This window comes from Triticum dicoccoides, chromosome 3B (assembly GCF_002162155.2).
Source record: "Triticum dicoccoides isolate Atlit2015 ecotype Zavitan chromosome 3B, WEW_v2.0, whole genome shotgun sequence".
Lineage (NCBI taxonomy): Eukaryota > Viridiplantae > Streptophyta > Magnoliopsida > Poales > Poaceae > Triticum > Triticum dicoccoides.
In genome coordinates, this window is record NC_041385.1 from 743,218,742 (window position 1) to 743,244,432 (window position 25,691).

The following is a 25,691-nucleotide window of genomic DNA, read 5'->3' on the forward strand; positions in this document are numbered from 1 at the left end:
GGGCGAAGATAGCTGGCTGGCTCACAACAACAAAGCAAACACCCCTGGCACATTAGAGGCCAGATATAGCATCCATAAACATCGACACAACAAACATATGCGTCCCAATAATAATGATGACGCCCACGAGACGGCAATCAATGCCGGATTCCGCGGCTCACAGTTCGGTCAGCGGAAAAAGCTGCTTCAACAAAGCAATTCGGGCCCATCCGGCCTGGACCGCATACTCGACTGCCCATGCCAAATTCATGGTACCCCAGGATCGGCAGCTGTCGGTGTCAAAACCGGCGGATCTCGGGTAGAGGGTCCCGAACTGTGCCTCTAGGCGGATGGTAACAGGAGACGAGGGACACGATGTTTTACCCAGGTTCGGGCCCTCTTGATGGAGGTAAAATCCTACGTCCTGCTTGATTAATATTGATGATGTGTGTTACAAGAGTAGATCTACCATGAGATCAAGGAGGCTAAACCCTAGAAGCTAGCCTATGGTATGATTGTTGTTCGTCCTACAGACTAAAGCCATCCGGTTTATATAGACACCGGAGAGGGCTAGGGTTACACATAGTCTGTTACAATGGTAGGAGATCTACATATCCATATCGCCAAGCTTGCCTTCCACGCCAAGGAAAGTCCCATACGGACACGAGACGAAGTCTTCAATCTTGTATCTTCATAGTCTTGGAGTCCGGATGATGATGATAGTTCGGCTATCCGGACACCCCCTAGTCCGGGACTCCCTCAGTAGCCCCCGAACCAGGCTTCAATGACGACGAGCCCGACGCATATGTTGTCTTCGGTGTTGCAAGGCGGGTTCTCCTTCAAACTTCATGTTCCTGTCGAATAGTGTCCGACTTCCTCATAAATGTTGCGCTCCTTGGCTTCTACGCCCAATAGTGGCCTTCTTCCATGCGTCGTATGAATGCGAAAAGCTAGGGTATTTTTACATTTCTCCCCCTAGCTGTGCGAACGAGCCGCCTATAAGAGAGGTGAGGATCTAGATCCAACTCACACCATCCTCCTTCCGCAAGTACTCATCGAAGCGCCTCTGACAAAAATCCGCTCTATCATGGACAGTCGACGCGGCTCCTCCTCTCGCGCTCCCAGCCCTAAGCCAGGAGATTGGGGGAGATGCTCAGTTCCACACAGCGAGCTAGTGGCGCTCCAAACCGAGGGATATCTTCCCCCAGCCTTCATGGTTCCGGTTCGGGCCAGACTGGCCACCTTCCAGGGTGGAAAGCAGGCGGAGAGCGTTCCCAACCCCTCCAAAGGGGAGCGGGTATGCTTCGTCCCTTATTTAATAAGGGGACTTGGATTTCCCATACATCCGTTTCTCCGGGGGCTCCTGGAGTTCTACGGACTCCAGCTTCACCACCTTACACCTGCCTCCATTTTGCACATCACGGGCTTTGTAGCTCTTTGTGAGCTGTTCCTGGGCATCGAGCCCATTTTGCACTGTGGAAAAGATTGTTTTGCCTCGTACCCCGTTCTCACAAGGGGTCGATATATCAAGTGGGCGGAGCCGAAATATGGCGCATCGCCGGGACCGGATATCCATCCGGCACCCCGAAGAAGGCTTCCGAAGATTGGCCTTCGGAATGGTTCTATATGGAGGATGCTCCTCTGCCGGATCCAGTTCGGATCGGCCTCCCGGAGTTCAGCAATGCCCCCTTGAAGAAACGCCTGAGTTGGCGCCCACGCAGCCCTCAACGGGAGGATGATGGGAGCGTCCATTATCTGATGGGCCGGATTAGGTTACTGGCCCACTCCGGATTGACCATAATTGGAATCATGGCCACGTGCATTATGCGAGGGGTGCAGCCGCTCCAATATAGGGGCCACCCCATGTGGTACTTCAACGGGGAGAACGACGCCACCCGTCATGACTTCAAGGGGCCAGGATCGGCCGCGGATCTGGTGAAGATCCTGTCCGGCTTGTATAAGGGGGAGAAGGAAGACTTTCTCCAGACGAGCCCATTGAATGGGTTCTCCATGAATAACCCTCGGAGCTGGGTAAGCGAACGTTTATTCATTCGACCCGTGCTTTCGAAGTTAAATGCCTTACTCTATGATTTTGACGCAGGAACTGTGTCGGGATGTGGAGCGCATACACAGTCCGGCTCCACAACCCAAGGATCCGGGAAGATTCCTTGATCCGGCCTCCGAAGAGGATCCGGACATAAAGGTGGATTTAATTGACGGGGTGTTCCACCAGCTCAGCATAGATAATGCTTTGGTCGCCATTACGGCTGACTATCCTGGTTTGTGTCCGGCTTCCCAGGTGAGTACGACCGACGTTCTGACACCGTTGCTTTCTTAATGCTTATTTCTAACCACCGTGCACCAATGGTGCTCGGCAGGCGGTGCCTCCACGGCAGGAAGCCGAGCTTGCGGTGACTGACCAAACGGGGTCAGTTCGGCCAGCAGGCGGAAGAGGAGTGCGGCATGAATCGAAACGTCACCGCAAAGGTATGGCGCACCATTGTCCTTTAAGGGAAAAAAAACTCCTGGGAGGCATATGAATGCTCATGATTCTTCCAGGAGAAAAAGCGCTCGCCGGACTGAGTCCGGAGAGGGTGCCCACCAAGCCTCCGCCAGCCAGGATCCAACGCCTGGTCCGGAAGGGGAGGCTAGCGCAAGGCGCGAGCCGGACGCTCCTCCAACGGAGGATGCCGATAGGTTGTCCGCCACCAGGTCTGAGGTGGAGAGCGCCATGAATCATAGGCGCCGTCGGACAATTCTTCGTGACGCGTGTTTCTCCCCTGAGGCGTTAAATGCCTTTAATGCGGGAGATGCGCACCTCCGTGCTGCTCAAGATGGTTTAACCAAAGCCACGGAGCAGTATGTAAAGGACATATGGGTGAGGAATTTTAATGGCTATATATGCCAGTAGCCCCCAAGACATAAAATAGTTAAACTAACTGATTTAAGGATCATTTATTATGCAGGATCTTACTGAGAAGAATACCCACCTGTCTCAGGAGCTTCAAAAGTGCAAGGCCCAACTTGAGGCCGCACTAGCCGCTGCCGGGGGAGCCATGGAGACCCCCTCTGGTAATTCATATTTTTGTAAAGAGAAGTAGTTAACAAAATGCGGCGTGTGTGTATAGTCTGACAATAATATTGCAGAGGGCGCCGGACTAGATCCGGACAAGCAACAGCTACTGCGCCAGTTGAAGGCCGGCGAGAGGGTGCTTACGAAGGTGCAACAGGTGAGGAACAAACTCCAAGATGCCCACACCCAGCTTGGAGAAGAGATAAAAGGTGTTCGGGCCCAGCTGTCTGGCTCCTTGAAGGAGAATCAGCGGCTTTGTTGCAGCATCTATAGTAAGTTCTTGAGCAAACTCTTTTGAAAAGAAGAGTTCGGCGAGGAAGTCAGTTAACAGAAATATTTCTGTAGGTGTGCTCACAGGTCGCCCTGCGAAGGAAATGCCTGGTTCAACGGGTGACCAACTTCCCGAGCTGGTGCAACTTCTCGAACGTGTTCGGCAGGTGATGAGTGGCGTCGTGCAGGCTTTATGGCCTTCCGTCTCCCTACCCGAGGGCCTTGGAGGGCTTGCTGAGAAGCTTTAGGGAGCACGGCGACGCCTCCGTCTGTGGAAGATATCGGCCTGCCATCAAGGCGCCAGGGAGGCCTGGGCCATGGTGAAGACGCGGTATCTGAAGGCTGACCCAAACCACATGGCCGAGGTCGGACCTGCGGGGCCTGACGGGAAGGAGATCCCTGTGAGCTTGATGTACGACCAAGTAGAACTGGCCGCGAAATATTCCCAACAGGACTATAAATTAGACAGCCTGTTAGATGGGATTGAAGAGGAGTACAATCAGTCAGTTTGACGATGTAATTTTGAAATGACATGTAAAATGCCTTCTAGCCGGATTGTAGATCGTTTGTCTTTGTGGACCTTTTCGCTTTGACCTCGGGACCCAACAGTCCGGAGTGTGTCCGAATACCCTTACGGTTATAGAAGAACCGGGGCATGCATGAAGACGAGGCGTCGGGGTCATAATTGCTTTATCAGACAAGTGCCCAACTATCTATGTTATATTACATGGTTAGTAAGAAACATCTTCTAGGGAGAATAGTTCCGTTAAGGGTTCCTTTCCCTAGGGAGGCATGCCCTAAAGTGCATGTCCAGACTGCGAAAATAGCAGAAAAAGCATCTGGGGGCAAATAAATAAGTAAGTAATAAATCATCTTTCGAGTCACCGACCGAATATTCTCTTAAGAACGCTAGCTTTCGGCTTCACCCAGTCTGAGGTACACATCCGGCTGACCCGGCAGTAACAATCGCAGAGGTGCTCCCTTTACCTCCTAGCCGAACAATCAGGAACGTAGGGGTAAGCGCAGGAGCCAGGCAACCCAGCTTGGCCAAAACTTAAGTCATATCGATGCGTACAATGGTGAATAAAAGGTACATGCAGAAGTATGACACATGTGTTGGGCATGAAGCTCGTATAAATAAGCTTCTGTTAAAGAAGCCCCCAGGTATAACGAGTGCGAGTAGCACATCGAGTAAGTGCAAACAAAGCGCAGATCAGCTCCCGAGAGGTTTGAGCTGAAGAAAGGAAAGGAGAAAGGAGGGAAAACAAAGACAGTGAAAAAATAAGAAAGGTGGACGGAGGAAGGAGACGAACCCTGAGTCCGGCGCTAGGCGTAAAATCTTCGGAGACGGGCTGTGTTCCATGGGTTTGGCTCGAGTTGGTTGTCAGATGCGCTGCGTAGACGGTATGCACCGCCGGTAAGGACTTGGTCCATGATGAAGGGACCTTCCCATTTGGTCTTAAGTTTGTCCTTTTTCTTGTCCGGCAGGCGTAGAACTAGCTCGCCAACGTTGTAAGTTTTGGCCCGTACTTCTCTGCTTTGATATCTTCGAGCCTGCTGTTGATAAAATGCGGAACAGGATTTTGCCACGTCGCGCTCCTCCTCTAAAGTGTCCAAACTATCCTGCCGATCTAACTTGGCTTCTCTTTCCTCGTACATGCGCACGCGAGGTGAGTCATGAATTATGTTGCAGGGCAAAACTACCTCAGCGCCGTAGACCATAAAAATGGTGTGAATCCGGTTGTGCGGTTTGGCGTGGTCCGCAGCCCCCAGAGTACGGAGTCGAGCTCCTCTACCCAGTGCGTGTTAGAGTCTGTGAGGGACCGCACTAATCTGGGTTTGATGCCGCTGATGATTAGACTATTTTCTCGTTCCACTTGACCATTAGTTTGAGGGTGGTAGACTGAAGCGTAGTCGAGCTTGATGCCCATGTTTTTGCACCAGAGTTTAACCTCGTCGGCCGTGAAATTCGTGCTGTTATCCGTGATGATGCTGTGGGGGACGCTGAAGCGGTGTACTACCCCAGATATGAAGTCTATCACAGGTCCGGATTCTGCCGTTTTAACCGGCTTGGCCTCTATCCATTTGGTGAATTTATCCACCATGACCAATAAGTATTTGTGCTTGTCGGTTCCCCCTTTAAGGGGTCCAACCATGTCAAGCCCCCAGACCGCGAACGGCCAAGTAATGGGTATAGTTTTGAGGGCGGTGGGTGGCATATGGCTCTGATTAGCAAAGAGCTGGCAACCGACGCATCGTTGGACTAAGTCCTGAGCATCTGCCTGGGCGGTCGGCCAATAAAATCCTATACGGAAGGCCTTGCCTACAAGGGCCCGGGCGGCGGCGTGGTGCCCGCCGAGTCCGGCGTGAATTTCAGCCAGGAGATTTCGCCCTTCCTCTTCGAAGATACACCTTTGAAGGACTCCGGTCGTGCTTTTCTTATAAAGTTCTCCCTCATGGACCTTGTAGGCTTTAGACCGCCGAACTATGCAGCGGGCCTCATTTTGGTCTTCGGGAAGTTCCTGCCTAATTAAGTAGGCTAGGAATGGTTCCGTCCACGGGGCAATTACTGTCATTATTTCGTGGGCTGAAGGTGTTATTTCATTGGCTGAGCCGCCAATGGTGTCAGAATTGTCTGAGTTAGGTGATGCAGCTGGCTCCGGATTGTTATTTCTAGACTCCTCTTCCCATAATACGGATGGCTTAAAGAGCCGTTCTAGGAAGATGTTTAGAGGGACGACGTCACGTTTTGCGCCGATGCGTGCTAACACGTCTGCTGCCTGGTTATTATCCCGGGCTACATGATGGAATTCGAGTCCTTCGAATCGAGCTGACATTTTTAGGACGGCGTCGCGGTAAGCTGCCATTTTCGGATCTTTGGCGTCAAAGTCTCCATTTACTTGGGATATTGCGAGGTTTGAATCCCCGCGCACCTCTAGGCATTGAATGCCCATGGAGATTGCCATCCGGAGGCCGTGTAGAAGGGCCTCGTATTCGGCTGCATTGTTGGAGTCCATGTACATTATTTGAAGTACGTATTGGACTGTGTCTCTAGTTGGGGACGTCAAGACGACGCCAGCCCCCAAGCCAGCCAGCATTTTGGATCCGTCGAAATGCATGATCGAATTGGAGTACGTGCCGTTCTCTTTAGGGAGTTCAGTTTCGGTCCATTCGGCGACGAAGTCAGCCAGGACTTGCGACTTTATAGCTCGCTGTGGTTTGTAGGTTATATCAAATGGTAAGAGCTCAATGGCCCATTTTGCAATCCTGCTCGTTGCGTCGCGGTTGTTTATAATATCGTTGAGAGGTACTTCGGAGGACACCATTATGGAACACTCTTGAAAGTAGTGTTGCAGCTTCCGGGATGCCATGAACACCGCATACGCTATCTTTTGATAATGTGGGTACCGGGACTTGCATGGAGTTAAGACAGTGGATACATAGTATACTGGTTTTTGAAGAGGGAATCTGTGCCCTTCAGTTTCTCGTTCGACGACGAATACCGCGCTAACAACTTGATGTGTTGCTGCGATGTATAATAACATAGGTTCGCCCAGGTTGGGCGTGGCCAGGACCGGATTTGTTGCCAGTATGGCCTTGATTTCTTCAAGTCCAGACGTGGCGGCATCCGTCCATTCGAAGTGTTCGGTGCGCCGGAGGAGGCGATAGAGGGGCAGAGCCTTTTCTCCCAAATGGGAGATGAAGCGGCTTAGAGCCGCTACGCACCCAGTTAGTTTTTTTATTTGCTTGAGGTCTTTTGGGATATCCAATTGTGACAGAGCTCGGATCTTGGCTGGGTTTGCTTCAATTCCTCTACCGGATACAATGAAGCCCAAAAGCTTTCCGGCTGGTACTCCGAAGACACACTTTTCCGGGTTGAGCTTAATGTCATATGCTCGGAGGTTGTCAAATGTCACCCTCAAGTCGTCTACTAGAGTTTCGACGTGTTTGGTCTTGATGACCACATCGTCTACGTATGCCTCTACTGTTTTCCCTATCTGGGTAGCCAGACATGTCTGAGTCATGCGCTGATATGTTGCACCGGTGTTTTTGACTCCGAAGGGCATTGTGTTCAAGCAGAATGGCCCATATGGAGTAATGAATGCCGTTGCGGCCTGGTCTTTTTCCGCCATCTTGATTTGATGGTATCCGGAGTATGCATCGAGGAAGCACAATGAATCGTGCCCTGCGGTAGCATCGATGGTTTGGTCGATGCGAGGGAGAGGGAAAGGGTCCTTTGGACAGGCCTTGTTAAGGTCTTTGAAATCGACGCAGAGGCGCCAGGATTTGTCCTTTTTTGGTACCATTACCAGGTTGGCTAGCCAGTCCGGATGTTTGATATCTCTGATGAATCCGGCTTCTAAGAGTTTGGCTAGCTCCTCTCCCATTGCCTATCTTTTGGGTTCGGAAAATCGCCGAAGAGCTTGTTTGACTGGCTTGAATCCTTTTAGGATATTTAGGCTGTGCTCTGCCAGCCTGCGTGGGATCCCTGACATGTCTGAAGGGTGCGAGGCAAAAATGTCCCAATTTTCCCGAAGGAATTCTCGCAGTGCGGCTTCTACATCAGGATTTAATTGTGCCCCAATGGATGCCGTCTTTGTGGGGTCCGTTGGGTGGACCTGAAATTTGACTATTTCGTCTGCTAGTTTGAAAGAGGTGGACTTGGACCTCTTATGGAGTATCACATCGTCCCTACCCACCGTGGAGCGCAGCGCAGTTAATTCCTCTGTCACTAGGGCTTCGGATAATGCCTCTAGGGCCAGTGCGGCTGTCTTATTTTCAGCGCGGAGTGCTGTATCTGGATCACTGGCGAGAGTGATTATTCCATTGGGTCCGGGCATTTTGAGCTTCATGTACCCGTAATGGGGTATAGCTTGGAAGATTGTGAATGCCTCTCGCCCTAACAAAGCGTGATATCTGCTGCCGAATGGGGCCACTTGGAACGTGACCTCTTCGGACCTATAATTGTCCGGCGAGCCGAACACTACATCTAGTGTGATTTTTCCTGTGCAGCGTACTTCTCGACTAGGGATTATCCCCCTGAAGGTTGTGCTGCTTCGCTCAATGCGGCTCCAGTCAATTTCCATTTTTTGAAGGGTTTCCTCGTAGATGAGGTTTAATCCGCTGCCGCCATCCATGAGTACCTTGGTAAGACGAAAGCCGTCCACTATCGGACTGAGGACCAATGCGGCTGGTGCTCTAGCTGTTCGGAATTTAGGTTCGTCGCTGGCATTGAAGGTGATAGCCGTGTCGCTCCATGGATTTGTTGTTGCTACATGGTAGACTTCGGCAAGACTACGGATTGTTTGTTTCCGCATGTTATTCGATGCGAAAGTCTCGAAGACTGTTAATACCGTACTGGTGCTGCTGGGCTGGTTGCCCAGGGCTAAAAAGCCTTCGCCACTTTTGGCCACCTGCCATAGTATCCAACATGCTCGAAGGCTATGTGTTGGAGTGGCACCCTCCGTACTGTGGATTTTGCAGGGTCCGTTGAGCCATCCCTCCAGTACGGTTCCGTACCCTTTAGGGGGTTTTTGCTTTTTGGTTTTTAACCTAGGTGCTTGAGTATGACGCACTCTTTTATTTCGGACATGGGTTGTATTTAGGGCCGGATTGTCCCAAAACCTAGTTTCGGTTTTCCAGGCACTCTCCATTGCACAGTATTTTTGTACAATGATCGCTAGGTCGGCGAAGCGTGTAATTTCGCGACGACTGATGGCGTTTATGATTCCCTTGTCCGTGCAATTGTTGCAGAAAATTGAAATCGCGTTTTCTTCATGGCAATCCTTTATCCTGTTCATAACCAAGAGGAATCTGGCCCAGTAACGATGTACTGCTTCATCGGGCTCTTGACGTATTTGAGATAGACCGCTTATGTTTGGGTGGGCGGGTGGAATCAAGTTCGGAACCCCGCCCAATCTGAGGCTCAAAGGCCAAGAAGCTTCCGGATTCGGAAGCTTGGTTTGCTGGACGCTTTCCAACAAATCTGGTCCGATGCCTGACTTTAGGTTCAGTATTTGATTAGCGTCCGTCCCTCCGCGGGAATCCGGCATGGAGGGATCGGGAATCCGGACATAGTTGGTTTTTAACATAGAAGAAGAGTCGCCGCATTGTTCCTCTACCACGACAACGTGGTGGGTAACTTGGGGAGAGTTAATCTCTCTCAGATCGGTTTTAAGCCCAATATGATCGTAGTCAGTAGCGACTCCCAGGGCGGCGATGCGATCCAAGAGCTCGTTTACGGAGGCGAGCTCAATTGGATCTAGCTACTCGGCCAATCCCGAGCTGACGTGAAGATCGCTTTTAATGACCTGAGAGGTCATTGTCGGAGCGGTGGCCGAACAGGCGGTCATAAGAAAACCGCCTAGCCGGATAGTCTGGCCGGTGGCCAAAGCTCCCTTGACGACGGTGCCGTCTTTGAAGATGGGAAAAGGCATCCTTCCTGATGGTGACGGCACAGAGGAACTCTCAATGAAAGCACCAATGTCGGTGTCAAAACCGGCGGATCTCGGGAAGGGGGTCCCGAACTGTGCGTCTAGGCGGATGGTAACATGAGATGAGGGACACGATGTTTTACCCAGGTTCGGGCCCTCTTGATGGAGGTAAAACCCTACGTCCTGCTTGATTAATATTGATGATGTGTGTTACAAGAGTAGATCTACCACGAGATCAAGGAGGCTAAACCCTAGAAGCTAGCCTATGGTATGATTGTTGTTCGTCCTACGGACTAAAGCCATCCGGTTTATATAGACACCGGAGAGGGCTAGGGTTACACAGAGTCGGTTACAATGGTAGGAGATCTACATATCCGTATCGCCAAGCTTGCCTTCCACGCCAAGGAAAGTCCCATCCGGACACGGGATGAAGTCTTCAATCTTGTATCTTCATAGTCTTGGAGTCCAACCGATGATGATAGTTTGGCTATCCGGACACCCCCTAGTCCGGGACTCCCTCATCAGCCAATCATACAAATAGAGAATGCCGGGTCTTCAAACAAATTGGCCGGTCATACACCAAAAACAATAAAGGGGTCTCAAAGCAATGCAATACAGAGCAAAAGAAACTCCTACGCAAACCAACACGGTGAGCGTTATAAACACCACCCTAGAGGTTGTCTCCGGATCACCGAATGATCACCATATCGGAGAGTCGGTCTTCGACACTATCCCCCTATACAGTAACTATTATGTACTGCCGGGGTGAACCACGTTGGCTCGATTCAACGTGGTACCATACCAGGCCCACGTGACATAGTCACAATTACGGGCACGGCTAAACCCCACTTCAGCGCCGAAGAGAATACAGCCACTGAAGCAGTGAATTGTGCCTCCTCCTTACCGAACCTCGATTCGGCAGCCAACCCACCGGACACCAATAAAGGAGTCCGAACTACTTCATGGCAGGATAGCTCGGCTCGACCAGGCTCCAGTCAAACACCCCGACATAAGTTGGGAAGGGCCACGCCCTGCGGTTCAACCGCTCCGTGGCGCATATACGTCCCTCATCATTTTCTTTGCAGGATCTCTTTTGCGGATAATAGGACTATCGTCAGGAAATCAGCCCGGATGTCCAAAGGGGGAATCTTTGAACATTTCCCCCGAAGACAATCCGGACATACTTCAGATTCACACACAGCTCCCTCTCGCCCGGTTTAAACAGGTTACGCCATCATACCTCCTTTTTACAACATGAACAGTACCCATATGCATAAACGTATTACTCAAATACAACATGTAGAGTTATATGACGCTTATCCGCTATCATCTCTCATTGACATTTTTAGTCATAACGACATACGAATATCGTGTTATGCCTTAAAAATGCCAAGAGGCTTCATTATACCCGCACTATGGCAACAAAGTCCGACCACCTTCTCGGTCACTCGACACCCCGAACTTATAGCATTATATGCATCGGCTCCGAATCGTGTCTTGGGTCATTAGTTGGGTTTGCCCAGCTCCAATGTTTTGGTACCTTACGTTCCACAATATCGGCTAAGGTAGCGCTAGGAGAACTACTGCGATTGTGTCCCGGTTCTTCCGGACGAGCACCTCAGTAGAGAAAGCTGAAAACTGACTGCCATGATAAGGCGAGAGCTGGTCAGCTGTTCGAGAGGTTGTAAAATATTTAAGGATTTATTCCGCATAATGCCATAATAAATGCAGAGTGCGAAGGATCGGTCTGCCGATCAGGTGCTGTTAGAGCCCCTAGTGCGGTCTTTCGAACACCAGGGGCTGCGCCTACCATACTCGAATTCCTATGGCTAAGTGAGAGTGATAAAGCCCTATAGTCTGATTGCCTGGTTCGCTGTGCTGAACACCTCCTTTATGGACCCAAGAATGGGGTAAAGAGTGTTTAGGTGTATCCTGAACACCCCCGTATTTCCTACGTGGGGGCAAAAACCGACGACTGGCCAACTCTCAAGATTAACATATAAAACGGCCGTGCAGGAGGAAAAACTTTCATATAAAAGGCAAATACACAAATAAAGGTGACTTTGTTCCGCCTTACAAAGGACAACATGATTGCCTTCATGGAAATACAATGTCTTTGGTACATTGCTCCGCCACAAGGCGGGCTCCTTTCAGGACACCATCGTTATATAGTTCGGGCTTGCGGTGCTCCTTCCCCTCGGGTGGTCCCTCGGTCATCAACTTTTCAGCATCCAGCTTTCCCCAGTGCACTTTCACGCGGGCAAATGCCATTCACACACCTTCTATACAAACCGACCACTTAATGACGTCAAGCCGAGGACAAGCGCTCACAATTCGCTTCACGAGCCCAAAGTAACTGCTCGGAATAGGCTCGGCGGGACATAGCCAGACAATCAAATCCTTCATGGCTAGTTCGGCCGCCTGGTGTAGTTCCACCAGCTGCTTCAGCTGATCGACGAATGGCACCGGATAATTCGGTGCCAAATACTGCGACCAGAAAAGTTTTTCCGCAGTCTTCTTCTCCTCAGCTCGATAGAATTGAGCAGCATCAGATATGATGTGTGGAAGATCCACAAACGCCCCTGGAGAAATCATAAGTCCATTTGTCACCTTGAATTTTTCCTGCTACGGCATAAACAATCGCTTTGAATAGGAAAAAGCCTTACCAGCCGCAATCTTCCTCGCCTCCTGAATGTCCTTCAGAGCACCTTGGGCTTCCTCCCGAGCATCAGTTGCAGCTTGGAGAGCTTGGGTGAGTTCAGATTCTTTCAATGATAGACTCTGCTCCAAAGTCTCGCTTTTCTGCATGACCTCCTAAAGCTCTCATTCAGCTTCAATGACACTGGCCTCGTGCTTCTCACGAAGGGCCTGTTCCACGGCTGCCTTCTTTTTGGCTTAGGCCACATCCTTCTTCAATGCCTCAATTTCGGCATTCACCCCTAGAGCGGGCATTATATATACTTTCATTAGGCACACCTACCTAATTGTGCTAAACTTAACAAGGCTTCGACATACCTTGATTGTCCTCCAACTGCTTCTTCACCCGGCCAAGTTCTTCTTTGGCCCGCTCCATACTCTGCTTCAGTCCGGATACTTCCGCAGTATGAGAGGCGGCAGTCGCTGCAGATGCTTGTTTATAAAGGAAGAGATATATGTCATGCACTGAGTCTCCTGTGGAAGGAAATTTGATCCCCTGTCCGGTTCCTTCTTTCACCGGACAGTGTATCAGGGGCTATTATCTATACTATGACAAATCTTCTAAAAACTCCTAAAACTTACCTCCAAGCCTTTTATAAGGTTGATGTAGGATTCATTCAATCCACTTTCAGCGGCCTGAACCTTCTCAATCACCATGCCTATAAGGGCGCGATGTTCATCAATGATGGAGCACTCTTTAGCGCTGTCAATAAGCTGCCCTGCACCTCTGGTTGGACAGAGGTCGCAGGCGGAGCAGGATCACTTCCTCTAGCCAAGGGGAGCTACCTGTCTAATCTCGGAGCCTCAAAGGTCTCTGGGACTGTGTCCGACTGTGGGCCGAATCCAATATCGCCCCCGCCGTTGACACTCAGGGGAGACGCCGCTCCCGTATATCCGGCCCCCGAGGTACGCCCCTCCTGGTCTAGCTCTTTTTGGGATGACACCTCGGTGTCATGCCCGAGCTTCGGGGAAAGGGCCTTCAGAGGTGTCTCGCTCTCTAGGGCATCTGAGCTCAACGAATCCTCCGATGAGGACCGTTCGGCGCGAGACCTGGTTGGGCTGCAAAAAGTATGGCACCAATTAATTTATTGTGCCTCGGTAATCTTGGACGCATAGATGTGTTCGGATTTTGTGAACTTACGAGTTTTACAGGGGCTGGGCCCTGGGATCCCACTCCGGGCTGCTGTCGATAGCCGTAGTGGACGCCTCTGGCAGGAGAGTTTTTCCCCTCTTAGGCAATTCGGCCTCCAGAGATGAGGAGGCCGTCCTTTTCTTTCCTCCCCCCGTGGGGGACTCGTCTTCTTCCTCCTCCTCTTCCTCTTCACAGGAGAGATGTGTATTGTAGTCTTCGGATTTCGTGTCCGAAGCACCACAACGACGGAGGCCACTCCTGGTCTCCTTGGCCTCTTTATGGGCCTCTTTCTTTGGTGCCTCGTAAGGCGCCGGGACCAGCATCTTCATCAGAAGTGGTCCGGCTAGTTCTTCTGGCAGCGGGGCTGGACAGTGTATCCGCCCCGCCTTCTTCGTCCATCCCTAAGATAATTGTGGGAAGCGCGTTAGGGCATCTTCCCCGGGATATGACAATGAAACATATGGATGGACAAAATATAATGACTACTTACCGGACTTGCGGGGCGGGACAGTTGGTACCCGCGGTCCACGGCGGAGTCCGGCCACATTTTGCCGGACTTAAAAAGCACCTTCCAGATGTCCTTGTGCGAGGAGCCATAAAGCTCTCGCAGGGTCTGGTGCTCGGCCGGGTCATACTCCCACAAATTGCAGGCTCGGTGCTGACAGGGAAGAACCACGCGGACCAACATCACCTGGACTACATCAACAAGCCTAATGGCCTTGTCTTCCATACGTTTGACGCGTGTCTGGATCACGGACAGTTCGTCAGATGAAGACCAGTTCATGCCCTTCTTGGGCCAGGACATAAGCCGCAAAGGGGCTCCGGATCGGAACTGAGGAGTAGCGGCCCACTTCTTGCCGCGCGGCTCAGTGATATAGAACCACTGCTACTGCCACACCTTGGCGGAATCATTGAAAGTACCTGTCGGCCATGTGACCTTGGGCATCCTGCTCACCATGGCGCCTCCGCACTCAGCGTGCTTGCTGTTCACCACCTTGGGCTTCACATTGAAGATCTTCAGCCATAAGCCGAAGTGTGGCGTGATGTGGAGAAAGGCCTCGCACACGACAATAAACATCGAGATGTTGAGGAAGGAATTGGTGGATAGATCATGAAAATCGATCCTGTAATAATACATGACGCCACGAACAAATGGGTGAAGGGGAAACCCGAGCCCGCAGACAAAATGAGGGAGGAATACGACCCTCTCATGGGACTCCGGAGTAGGGACAATCTGACCCGCCGTCGGAAGGCGGTGGCCAATTTTCTGGGCCAAGTATCCGGCCTCCCAAAGCTTTTTGATATCCTTCTCCTGGACGATAGAGGCCATCCACTTGCCTCCTGCTCCGGATCCAGACATTTTTGGAGAACCTTTGTTGGTGGAGAAGACAAACGCTCGAGCGTTAGGGCTCAAGTGAAAGAGAATGGACGAGCGGAAGGAGAAGGCGTGGGTGAAAAGGAAGAGGCCTTTCCTCTTTATAGAGGCAGTGAAACTTTGCGCCTCCCCGCTTGCCTGATGAAACCTTCTCGTTCCCCAGTCACCGAGATTGGTGGTGCGGTTGGGTTACCCACACCCGTATTGAGGAGAATCCTGTGATAAGGGGGGCGCGATCTCTGCTTCGACAAGACGTGCCAAGGAAACCGCCTCGCAATATGTGCAGTAGCTGGTTGTAAAAAAAGGTTCGAATAATGACCGGGCCGTGGCATGATGTCATGCTACGAAGAGTTGTTAGCGGATTAGATTTGTCAAATATTTATCTCTCTACGGTGGTATGTGAAAATTTTCTTGCAGAGCCAGACACGATCCTTGTGTTCGGAATTTATCTTGAAGTATTCGGAGATGGAACCCGCGTTGCAATGCCGAAGATAATCTGCGCACCAGACTCATCGTCATTGAAGCCTGGTTCAGGGGCTACTGAGGGAGTCCTGGATTAGGGGGTGTCCAGACAGCCAGACTATGTACTTTGGCCGGACTGTTGGACTATGAAGATACAAGATTGAAACTTCGTCCCGTGTCCGGATGGGACTCTCCTTTTCGTGGAAGGCAAGCTTGGCGATTCGAATGATAGATCTCCTTCTCTGTAACCGACTCTTTGTAACACTAGCCCCCTCCGGTGTCTATATAAACCGGAGGGTTTAGTCCGTAGGACAACAACAATAATAATCATAGGCTAGCTTCTAGGGTTTAGCCTCTACGATCTCGTGGTAGATCAACTCTTGTAATACTCATATCATCAAGATCAATCAAGCAGGAAGTAGGGTATTACCTCCATCGAGAGGGCCCAAACCTGGGTAAACATCGTGTCCCCAGTCTCCTGTTACCATCAGCCTTAGACGCACAGTTCGGGACCCCCTACCCGAGATCCGCCGGTTTTGACACCGACACTCGCCGCCAAACGCTTCCGTAGGAGAGTCTCATGGCCCCGCATGTTTTTACTTTTTAGAGAGAGAGAGAGAGAGATGGCGGCCAGTACATGGAGGACCCATCCAGCGAGTCGTCCGGATGCCAGTCTGGCTGCATCCGGCGACCTCAACCCCTAGCTCCTTAATGGTTCCCGGTTGCCCATCTGGCTGTATCCGGCCAGTAAATGAAGTTACCGATCGATCTTTGTAACTTCTATGGTCCCTATTAATTGGATTCGGTATATCTTTGCAATTTTTGCTGGCCCCAATGGGTAGATCAAAGTAATTTTGGTGAAAGTTCCTGGTTTTGTGTCTGTGTTCAGGCCACTTTTTAGTTTTTTTTGAAAATTCATGGTTTTACGTCTGTGTTCAAGCCACTTTTTAGTTTTTGTGAAAATTCCTGGTTTTGTGTCTGTGTTCAAGCCACTTTCTGATCCAGCAAAGAGCAGGAGGATTCCAATGGAGGAAATGATTCGGTTTTCACACCAGGTGCCATTTCATATCCCGAACTACCCCAAGGTATGCTATGAATTGGATCTAGCCTCAACTACAAAGGAACTTCTCCAAGTAGTTCCAGTCTGATGATGCCACATATGATTGCTCTGACTTTTGTCCTTTTCGCCCCGCACCAGATGCCACATATGATTGCTCCGACTTCTGTCCTTTTTGTCCCGCACCGCACTACCGCACCCAAAGATGATTCAAAAGGGAGCAACAGCAGCGAGACTCCTGGCACCGACCACAACCCTAGCCCGAATCAGAAACCGTCGACCGACGCTTTCGGAGGGGGATGCGGCCGCGGCCAAGGCCGCTGCCGAGGCACGGCGCAGCGCCCGTTCATGGCCCTCAGCCAGGTCCACGCCGACCTCCAGGAGCAGGGAAGTTGGCTAGATCTCGCTGCCCCGGCCATCCCGTCCCCGTCCCTAGGGTTCCGAGGTGCACGATTGACATCATGATGTTTTAATTTCTTTTGAGGGTGCGACCAACACATAATATCCCTATTGGATCGATGTAGGAGAGGGCGTACATGATGCTGCGGATGAACGAAGGTGGCGAGGGCAGTGATTATGGGACCTCAGAGGCCGGGAGCTACGAGCATGAGCATGAGGAGGAGCTGGAGAGCACCATCGTGTTCACCACCAGGAGCACCCAGGTGGCATCCATGGTGATGGGGATGATGATCTCAAGGCTGAGGGTGAGGGCTACCTACGAGGATGAAGGCGAAGACGAGCTCTCCGAGGCTTTGAAGAGGAGGGGTTCAATTAGGATGAGGAGTTGCAGGACGTGGAGCTAGCGCTAGACCCTGCAAAGTACAGGTTGTCACATGGCTTATGGCCCTCGGTGGGATCAGCGATTGTGAGAATGTTTTGTTTTTCACCAGATTTGACATTTCATGTGGGTTGCTGATGTGCAGTTTTGCTTTTGCTTTTGTAGGGCGGCCAGAGGAGAATGTTGAGGATCACATAAACGCTGCACAAGTAGTCATTTATGTTTCCTTTTCTTGGATGGATTTAATTTTTGTATTTGAAGTTGGAAGTTGGGAGCAGCTGAGTTTTGATTAAATGACCTTGGACTGACAACAATGCTTATTTTGTTAATGCGTGTGACATACAGTGTAGTAGGAGTACCTATTTATTTTAATTGAAGCAGTGGCATAATTCCTTGTTGAGCTAAATTATTCTCTGATATAGCAATCAAAGCTAAATGTTACGATGTAGATAGTGTGCTATAAGTGGTAATATTTACCTACTGCCATGTTTTCTCCGGGGATTGTGGCATGCACTTCCAATTCGTCTAATTTATGCATGGAGAACTTTACCTTTTTTCAAATTGTGGTATCATGTTTTTTCTTACTTATTGAAACCATCCAAATTTGACAGGGTACCTGCCATTTACAAATCGGCATGTAACTGAAGAAACACAAGATTCAAGGCAAGGTTGATCCATGTGAGTACTCTTATGAGGCAAGTTATTTTAGCTTTATTCCCTTTGGTGCCCGGGCTTGCATATGAATTTCCAAGATGCAATGCATATGGTTCTAGACTTCTAGTCATGATTTCAGGAATTAGTTGCATTGGGTGAAGTGGTTGGTACGAAAAGTAGAGGTGTCTCTGCTGATACACTTGCTTCCTTAGCTTCAGTAACTTACAACACAAAAGATATGCAAGATGACAACACAGAACAGTACATTCAAATACTTTTAAGTTTCTTTGTACCTCTACTACACAATCACACATCTATGCTTATTAATCTAGTCACTTGAATAGAAAATGTAGGGTTCCTTTGTACCTGTGCAACACTTTTTTTAACATATTTTAGTATTTGTATTTTTGGATATCTTGGGTCTGTAGAACTTAGGTTTGGCGATTGTATTTTTGTTTAGGGTTTTATAGACTGGGCTATTGGTATTCCTTGTAGAATTTGGCACCTACAACAGTGTATGTAAAAATGGGTATTTCTAAAAATTGCATTGAAAGTGCTTAATGTAACATGTCCATAGATCTTTCAGTAGCATACATATATGGCGAGTATTTACAGTATATTGTCTTGTGTACAATTATTTACACGTCTTGACCAGTTACTTTTCACTGTAAATGATCCAATGTATCATGATACTTTTGTGTTAGCAAATTTTTATTCAAATTCAAATTAAATTGAAAGCTTCCGATCTTGCTAACATGTGTGTGTGAATTCATACTAATGCTCAAAGTTAAGGTTCTAACACCCAGTTAATGCTGAACATTAGGGCATAATGATTGTTATGTCTGATGAGATGGAAGTCTCATTATATATTATTGCACATATAGTATAGAGAAGTAGAAATATGCAAATGGATGAGAATGTAACTTATATAGTGTTGTGTACAAGACATCAACGTTTACTCCTGCCTTACCAGGTTCTACCTGTATATACTCATGTTGTTTATCTGCTGCTGAGCTGGTTGTAACCTTGTTTCTGTATGGTGTCCTCTTAGCGGGTAATCCCCTGTGTGTTCTACACACTGTTGCCGCCATGTTTTTCAAATGGAAAAATTTGTCATCATCAACTCGTCATGATTCACGAGCTTTCAGGTAAAGCATCTTCCGTTGTTGTGCCTGATAAAATCTTGTCCGATGTTGATTTGCTTCGGGGGCAGTTCTTCTGCTTATGTTTCTAGTTACTCTAGGCATATTTCAATAGGAACCTAGGTGTTTTGCAGGTTACTCTGGCTGCATTGATAATAGGTTACTTTGTAAATAAAACATGCAATAAAGTTTTTGTATCGTTATAGATCTGGACGCAGCTGGCCTCCTCAGCCTGTAGCTGCATGCATTCATGCACTACACGCATGCATGCTGTCTCCAAGGCTCCAACCTCGCTCGTCAATGCATGGCCAAGCAAGTAGACATAATGTAGCACTTGCTGCCAAACACTTTTGCGGGAGAGTCTCATGGTCCCACAGGTTTTTACTTTTTAGAGAGAGAGATAGAGAGATGCCGGCCAGCATGTGGAGGACCCATCCAACAAGTCGACCGGACGCCCATCTGGCTGCATCCAGCGTCCTCTACCTCTAGCTCCTTAATGGCCACCGAATGCCCATTTGGCTGTATCTGGTCAGTACATGAAGTTACCGATTGATCTTTGTAACTTCTATGGTCCCTATTAATTGGTATCAATCGATATATATTTGCAATTTTTGCTAGCCCCATTGGGCAGATCTGAGTATTTTTTGTGAAAGTTCCTGGCTTTGTGTCTGTGTTCAAGCCACTTTATAATTTTTTTGAAAATTCCTGGTTTTGTGTTTGTGTTCAAGCCAGTTTCTGACCCAGCAAAGAGCAGGAGGATTCCAACGGAGGAAATGATGCGGTTTTCGCACCAAGTGCCATTTCATATCAAGAACTCCCCCAAGGTATGCTATGAATTGGATCCAGCCTCTACTACAAAGGAACTTCTCCAAGTAGTTCCAGTCTAATGATGCCACATATGCTTGCTCCGATTTCTATCCATTTCGTCCCGCACCGCACTATCGCGCCCAAAGAGGATTTAGAAGGGACCAGCGGCGACGAAAGGCCCGGTGACGACTGCAAGCCTAGCCTGAATCAGAACCCGGTGGCCGATGCTTCTAGAGTGGGCCGCTGACGAGGCGCGGCGCGGCGCCTGTTCACGGACTTCAGCCAAGTCCACGCCGACATCTAGCAGGCAAGTTGGCTAGATCTCGAGGCACCGTCCATCCTGTGCCCGTCCCTAGGGTTCCGACGTGCGCGATTAACATCCGGATGTTTCAACTTTTTTGAGGGTGCGACCAACATATACCATGCCTTTTGGGTTGATGCAGGAGAGGGTGTACATGATGCTGCGGATGAACGGAGGCGGCGAGGGCAGCGATTATGGGAGCTCGGAGGCCGGGAGCTATGAGCATGAGCATGAGGAGCTGGAGCACCACCATTGCGTTCATCACTAGGAGAACCCGGGTGGCGTCCATGGTGCTGGGGATGATGATCTCAAGGTTTCTGGTTACTCCAGGCATATTTCAGTAGGCACCTAGGTGTTTTGCAGGTTACTCTGGGCGCATTTCGATTGATAATAGGTTACCTTGTAAATAAAACATGCAATAAAGTTTTTCTATCGTTACAGATCTGGACGCAGCTAGCCTCCTCAACTTGTAGCTGCATGCATTCATGCACCGCACTGCATGCACGCCGTGTCCAAGGCTCAACCTCGCTCGTCAATGCATGGCCAAGCAAGCAGAGGTAACATAGCACTCACCGCCAAACGCTTATATGGGAGTCTCATGATCCCGCATGTTTTGACTTTTTAGAGAGAGAGAGAGCGAGAGAGATGACGGCCAGTACGTGGAGGACGCATCCAACGAGTCGACCGAACGCCCATCTGGCTGCATCCGACGTCCTCAACCTCTAGCTCCTTAATGGCTACCGGACGCCCATTTGGCAGTATCCGGCTAGTACATGAAGTTACCGATCGATCTTTGTAACTTCCATGGTCCCTATTAATTGGTATCAATCGATATATATTTGCAATTTTTGCTGGCCCCAATGGGTAGATCTGAGTAATTTTTGTGAAAGTTCCTTGTTTTGTGTCTGTGTTAAAAGCACTTTTTAATTTTTGTGAAAATTCCTGGTTTTGTGTCTGTGTTCAAGCCACTTTCTGACCAGGCAAAGAGCAGGAGGGTTCTAACGGAGGAAATAATTCGGTTTTTGCACAAGGTGCCATTTCATATCCAGAACTCCCCCAAGGTATGCTATGAATTGGATCCAGCATCAACTACAAAGGAACTTCTACAAGTAGTTCTAGTCTGATGATGCCCCACATTCTTGCTATGACTTTTGTCCTTTTCGTCCCACATCGCATTATCGCACCCAATGAGGATTCAAAAGGGGGCAGCAGCGACGAGAGACCCGACGCCGACCGCAACCCTAGCCTGAATTAGAACCCGCCAGTCGACGCTTCCGGAGGGGTCCGCCAATGAGGCGCGGTGCGGCGCCCGTTCTCGGCCTTCAGCCAGGTCAACGCTGACCTCCAGGAGCAGGCAAGTAGGCTAGATCTTGCGGCCCCGGCCTTCCCGTCCCCGTCCCTAGGGTTCCGTGGTGCGTGGTTGACATCCGGATGTTTTAATTTTTTCAAGGTGCGACCAACATATAACATCCCTTTTGGATCGATGCAGGAGAGGGCGTACATGATGCTGCGGATGAACGGAGGCGGCAAGGGCAGTGATTATGGGAGCTTAGAGCCGGGAGCTACGAGCATGAGCATGAGGAGTTGGAGCACAACCACCGCGTTCACCACCAGGAGCACCCGGGTGGCGTCCATGGTGATGGGGATGATGATCTCAATGCTGAGGGTCAGGGCTACCTGCGATGATGAAGGCGAGGACGAGCTCTCCGAAGCTTTGAAGAGGAGGGGTTCGATTAGAATGAGGAGGTGCAGGGCGTGGAGCCAGCGCTAGAAACTGCAGAGTACATGTTGTCACATAGCTTATGGCCCTCGCTCGGATTAGTGATTGTGAGTATGTTTTGTTTTTCAGCTCATTTCACATTTCGCGTGGGTGGCTGATGTGCAGTTTTGCTTTTGCTTTTGTAGGGCGGGCAGAGGAGCATGTTGAGGATCACATAAACGCTGCACAGGTAGTGAATTATTTTTCCTTTTCTTGGATGGATTTAATTTTTGTTTTTGAAGTTGGAAGTTGGGAGCACTCAAGTTTTGATTAAATGACCTTGGACCGACAGCAATGCTTATTTTGTTAATGCGTGCGACATACAGTGTAGTAGGAGTACTTATTTATTTTAATTGAAGCAGTGGCACAATTCCTTAGTATAGCTAAATTATTCTCTGATATAACAATCAAAGCCAAAAGCTACTTATGATGTAGATAGTATGCTATAAGTGGTAACACTTACCTACTACCATGTTTTCTCTGGGGATTGTGGCATGCACCTCCAATTCGTCTAATTTATGTATGGAGAACTTTATATTTGTTCAAATTGTGGTATCGTATTTTTGCTTACTTATTGAAACCAGCCAAATTTGACAGAGTACCTGACACTTACAAATTGGCATATTACTCAAGGAACACATGATTCATCACAAGGTTGATCCAGATGAGTACTCTTATGAGGCAAGTTATTTTTGCTTTATTCCCTTTGGTGCCCGGGCTTGCATATAAATTTCCAAGATGCAATGCTAATGGTTCTAGACTTCTAGTCATGATTGCAGGAACTAGTTACATTGGGTGAAGTGGTTGGTATGGAAAGTAGAGGTCTCTCTGCTGATACACTTGCTTCCTTAGCTTCAGTAACTTACAACACAAAAGATATGCAAGATGGCAACACAGAATAATATGTTCAAATACTTTTAAGTTTCATAGCCTTAAAATAATATATATTATTAAAGTGGCAAGCTAACATGTAATTATTGTTCGCAGATGTGTAATTTGTCGCAGGGAATTTGAGAAAGGTGAATCCTTGGTTGGACTTCCCTGCAAGCATTCATACCATCCTGACTGCATTTCAGTGGCGTCAAATAAATATGGTACAATGCCACTTTCAACCTAATTATTAGAACATATAGTTCCCCATAGATGAGGATTGCCTATGTTCTCATGGTATGAAGCATATCAGGCAATCCCACCTGCGCCATGGAAAATGTAGGGTTTCTTTGTACCTCTACTATACAACCACACGTCTATGCTTATTAATCTAATCACCTGAATGGAAAATGTAGGGTTCGTTTGTACCTATGCACCATTTTTTTAGATATTATAGTATTTGTATTTTTAGATGTCTTGGGTCTCTAGAACTCAGGTTTGGCAATTGTATTTTTGTTTAGGGTTTTATATACTAGGCTATTGGTATTCCTTATAGAATTTTGGCACCTTCAACAGTGTATGTAAATATGGGTATTTCTAAAAATTGCATTGAAAGTACTTAATGTAATACGTCCATAGATGTTTCAACAGCATACATATATACTGAGTATTTGCAGTATGATGCCTTGTGTGCAATTATTTACATGTCATGACCATTTACTTTTGACTGTAAATGATTCGATGTACCATGATACTTTTGTGTTAACAAATTTTTATTCAAATTCAAGTTAATCTTGTTGCCATGTTTTTCAAATGGACAAATTGGTCATCTTCAACTCGTCATGATTCACGAGCTTTCAGGTAAAGCATCTTCCATTGTTGCGCCTGATAAAATTTTGTGTGATGTTGGTTTGTCTTCAGGGGCAGTTCTTCTGCTTAGGTTTACTCCAGGCATATTTCAGTAGGCACCTAGGTGTTTTGCAAGTTACTCTGGCCGCGTTTCGAATGATAATAGCTTACATTGTAAGTAAAACATGCAATAAAGTTTTTGTATCGTTACAGATCGGGACCAGCTGGCCACCACAACCTGTAGCTACATGCATTCATGCACTGCATGCACGCACGGCGTGTCCAAGGCTCCAACCTCGCTTGTCAATGGATGGCCAAGCAAGCAGAGGTAATGTAGCACTCACTGCCAAACGCTTCTACGAGAGTCTCATGGTCCCGCATGTTTGGACTTTTTAGAGAGAGAGCAAGAGGGAGATGACGGCCAGTATGTGGAGGACACATCCAATGAGTCGACCGAACGCCCATTTGGCTGCATCCATCGTCCTCAACCTCTAGCTCCTTAATGGCCATCAGAAGCCCATTTGGCTGTTTCTGGCCAGTACATGAAGGTACCGATCAATCTTTGTAACTTCTATGGTGCCAATTAATTGGTATCAATCGGTATATATTTGCAATTTTTGCTGGCCCCAATGGGTAGATCTGAGTAATTTTTGTGAAAATTCCTGGTTTTGTGTCTGTGTTGAAGCCACTTACTGACGCAGGAAGAGCAGGAGGATTCCAACGGAGGAGATGATGCGGTTTTTGCAGCAGGTGCCATTTCACATCCAGAACTCCCCCAAGGTACGCTATGAATTGGATCAAGCCTCAACTACAAAGGAACTTCTCCAAGTAGTTCCAGTCTGATGATGCCACATATGCTTGTTCCGACTTATGTCCTTTTCATCCCGCACCGCACTATCACGCCCAAAGAGGATTCAAAATGGAGCAGCGGTGGCGATAAGCCCGGCACCGTCCGCAACCCTAGCCTGAACCAGAACCCATCGGCCGATGCTTTCGGAGGGGGCCGCCGATAAGGCGCGGCGTGGCGCCCGTTCACGGCCTTTAGCCAGGTCAATGTCGACCTCCAGGAGCAGGTAAGTTGGCTAGATCTCACGGCCCCGGCCATCCCGTCCCTGTCCCTAGGGTTCCAAGGTGTGCGATTGACATCCAGATGTTTTATTTCTTTTTGAGGGTGCGACCAACATATAATATCCCTTTTGGATCAATGCAGGAGAGGGCGTACATGATGCTGCGGACGAATGAAGGTAATGATGGCGGCGATTATGGGAGCTCAGAGGCCGGGAGCTAAGACCATGAACATGAGGATATGGAGCACCACCACCGCGTTCACCACCAGGAGCACCTGGGTGCCATCAATGGAGATGGGGAAGCTGATCTCAAGGCTGAGGGTCAGGGCTACCTGCGAGGATGAAGGCAAGGACGCGCTCTCCGAGGCTTTAAAGAGGAGGGGCTCGATTAGAATGAGGAGGTGCAGGACGTGGAGCCAGCGCTAGACCCTTGAGAGCACAGGTTGTTACATGGCTTATGGCCCTCGCTCGGATCCGCGATTGTGAGTATGTTTTGTTTTTCAGCTCATTTCACATTTCGCGTGGGTTGCTGATGTGCAGTTTTGCTTTTGCTTTGTAGAGAGGGTAGAGGAGCATGTTGAGGATCATATCACGCTGCACAGGTAGTCATTTGTGTTTCCTTTTCTTGGATGGATTTAATTTTTGTATTTGAAGTTGGAAGTTGGGAGCACTCGAGTTTTGATTAAATGACCTTGGACCGACAATAGTGCTTATTTTGTTAATGCGTGTGACATACAGTGTAGTAGGAGTACCTATTTATTTTAATTGAAGCAGTGGCATAATTCCTTGTTGAGCTAAATTATTCTCTGATATAGCATCAAAGCCAAACACTATTTATGATGTTGATAGTATGCTATAAGTGGTAACATTTACCTACTGCCATGTTTTCTCTGTGGATTGTGGCATGCACTTCCAATTCGTCTAATTTATGCATGGAGAACTTTACCTTTTTTCAAATTGTGGTATCGTGTTTTTGCTTACTTAT

The 25,691-nt window shown here is 48.7% G+C and overlaps 1 pseudogene; it reads left to right on the forward strand.

Moving 5' to 3' along the window:
- LOC119279893 overlaps positions 1 to 25,050 on the forward strand; it is a 75,891-nt pseudogene extending 50,841 nt beyond the window's left edge.
- Positions 25,051 to 25,691: the final 641 nt, after the last annotated feature.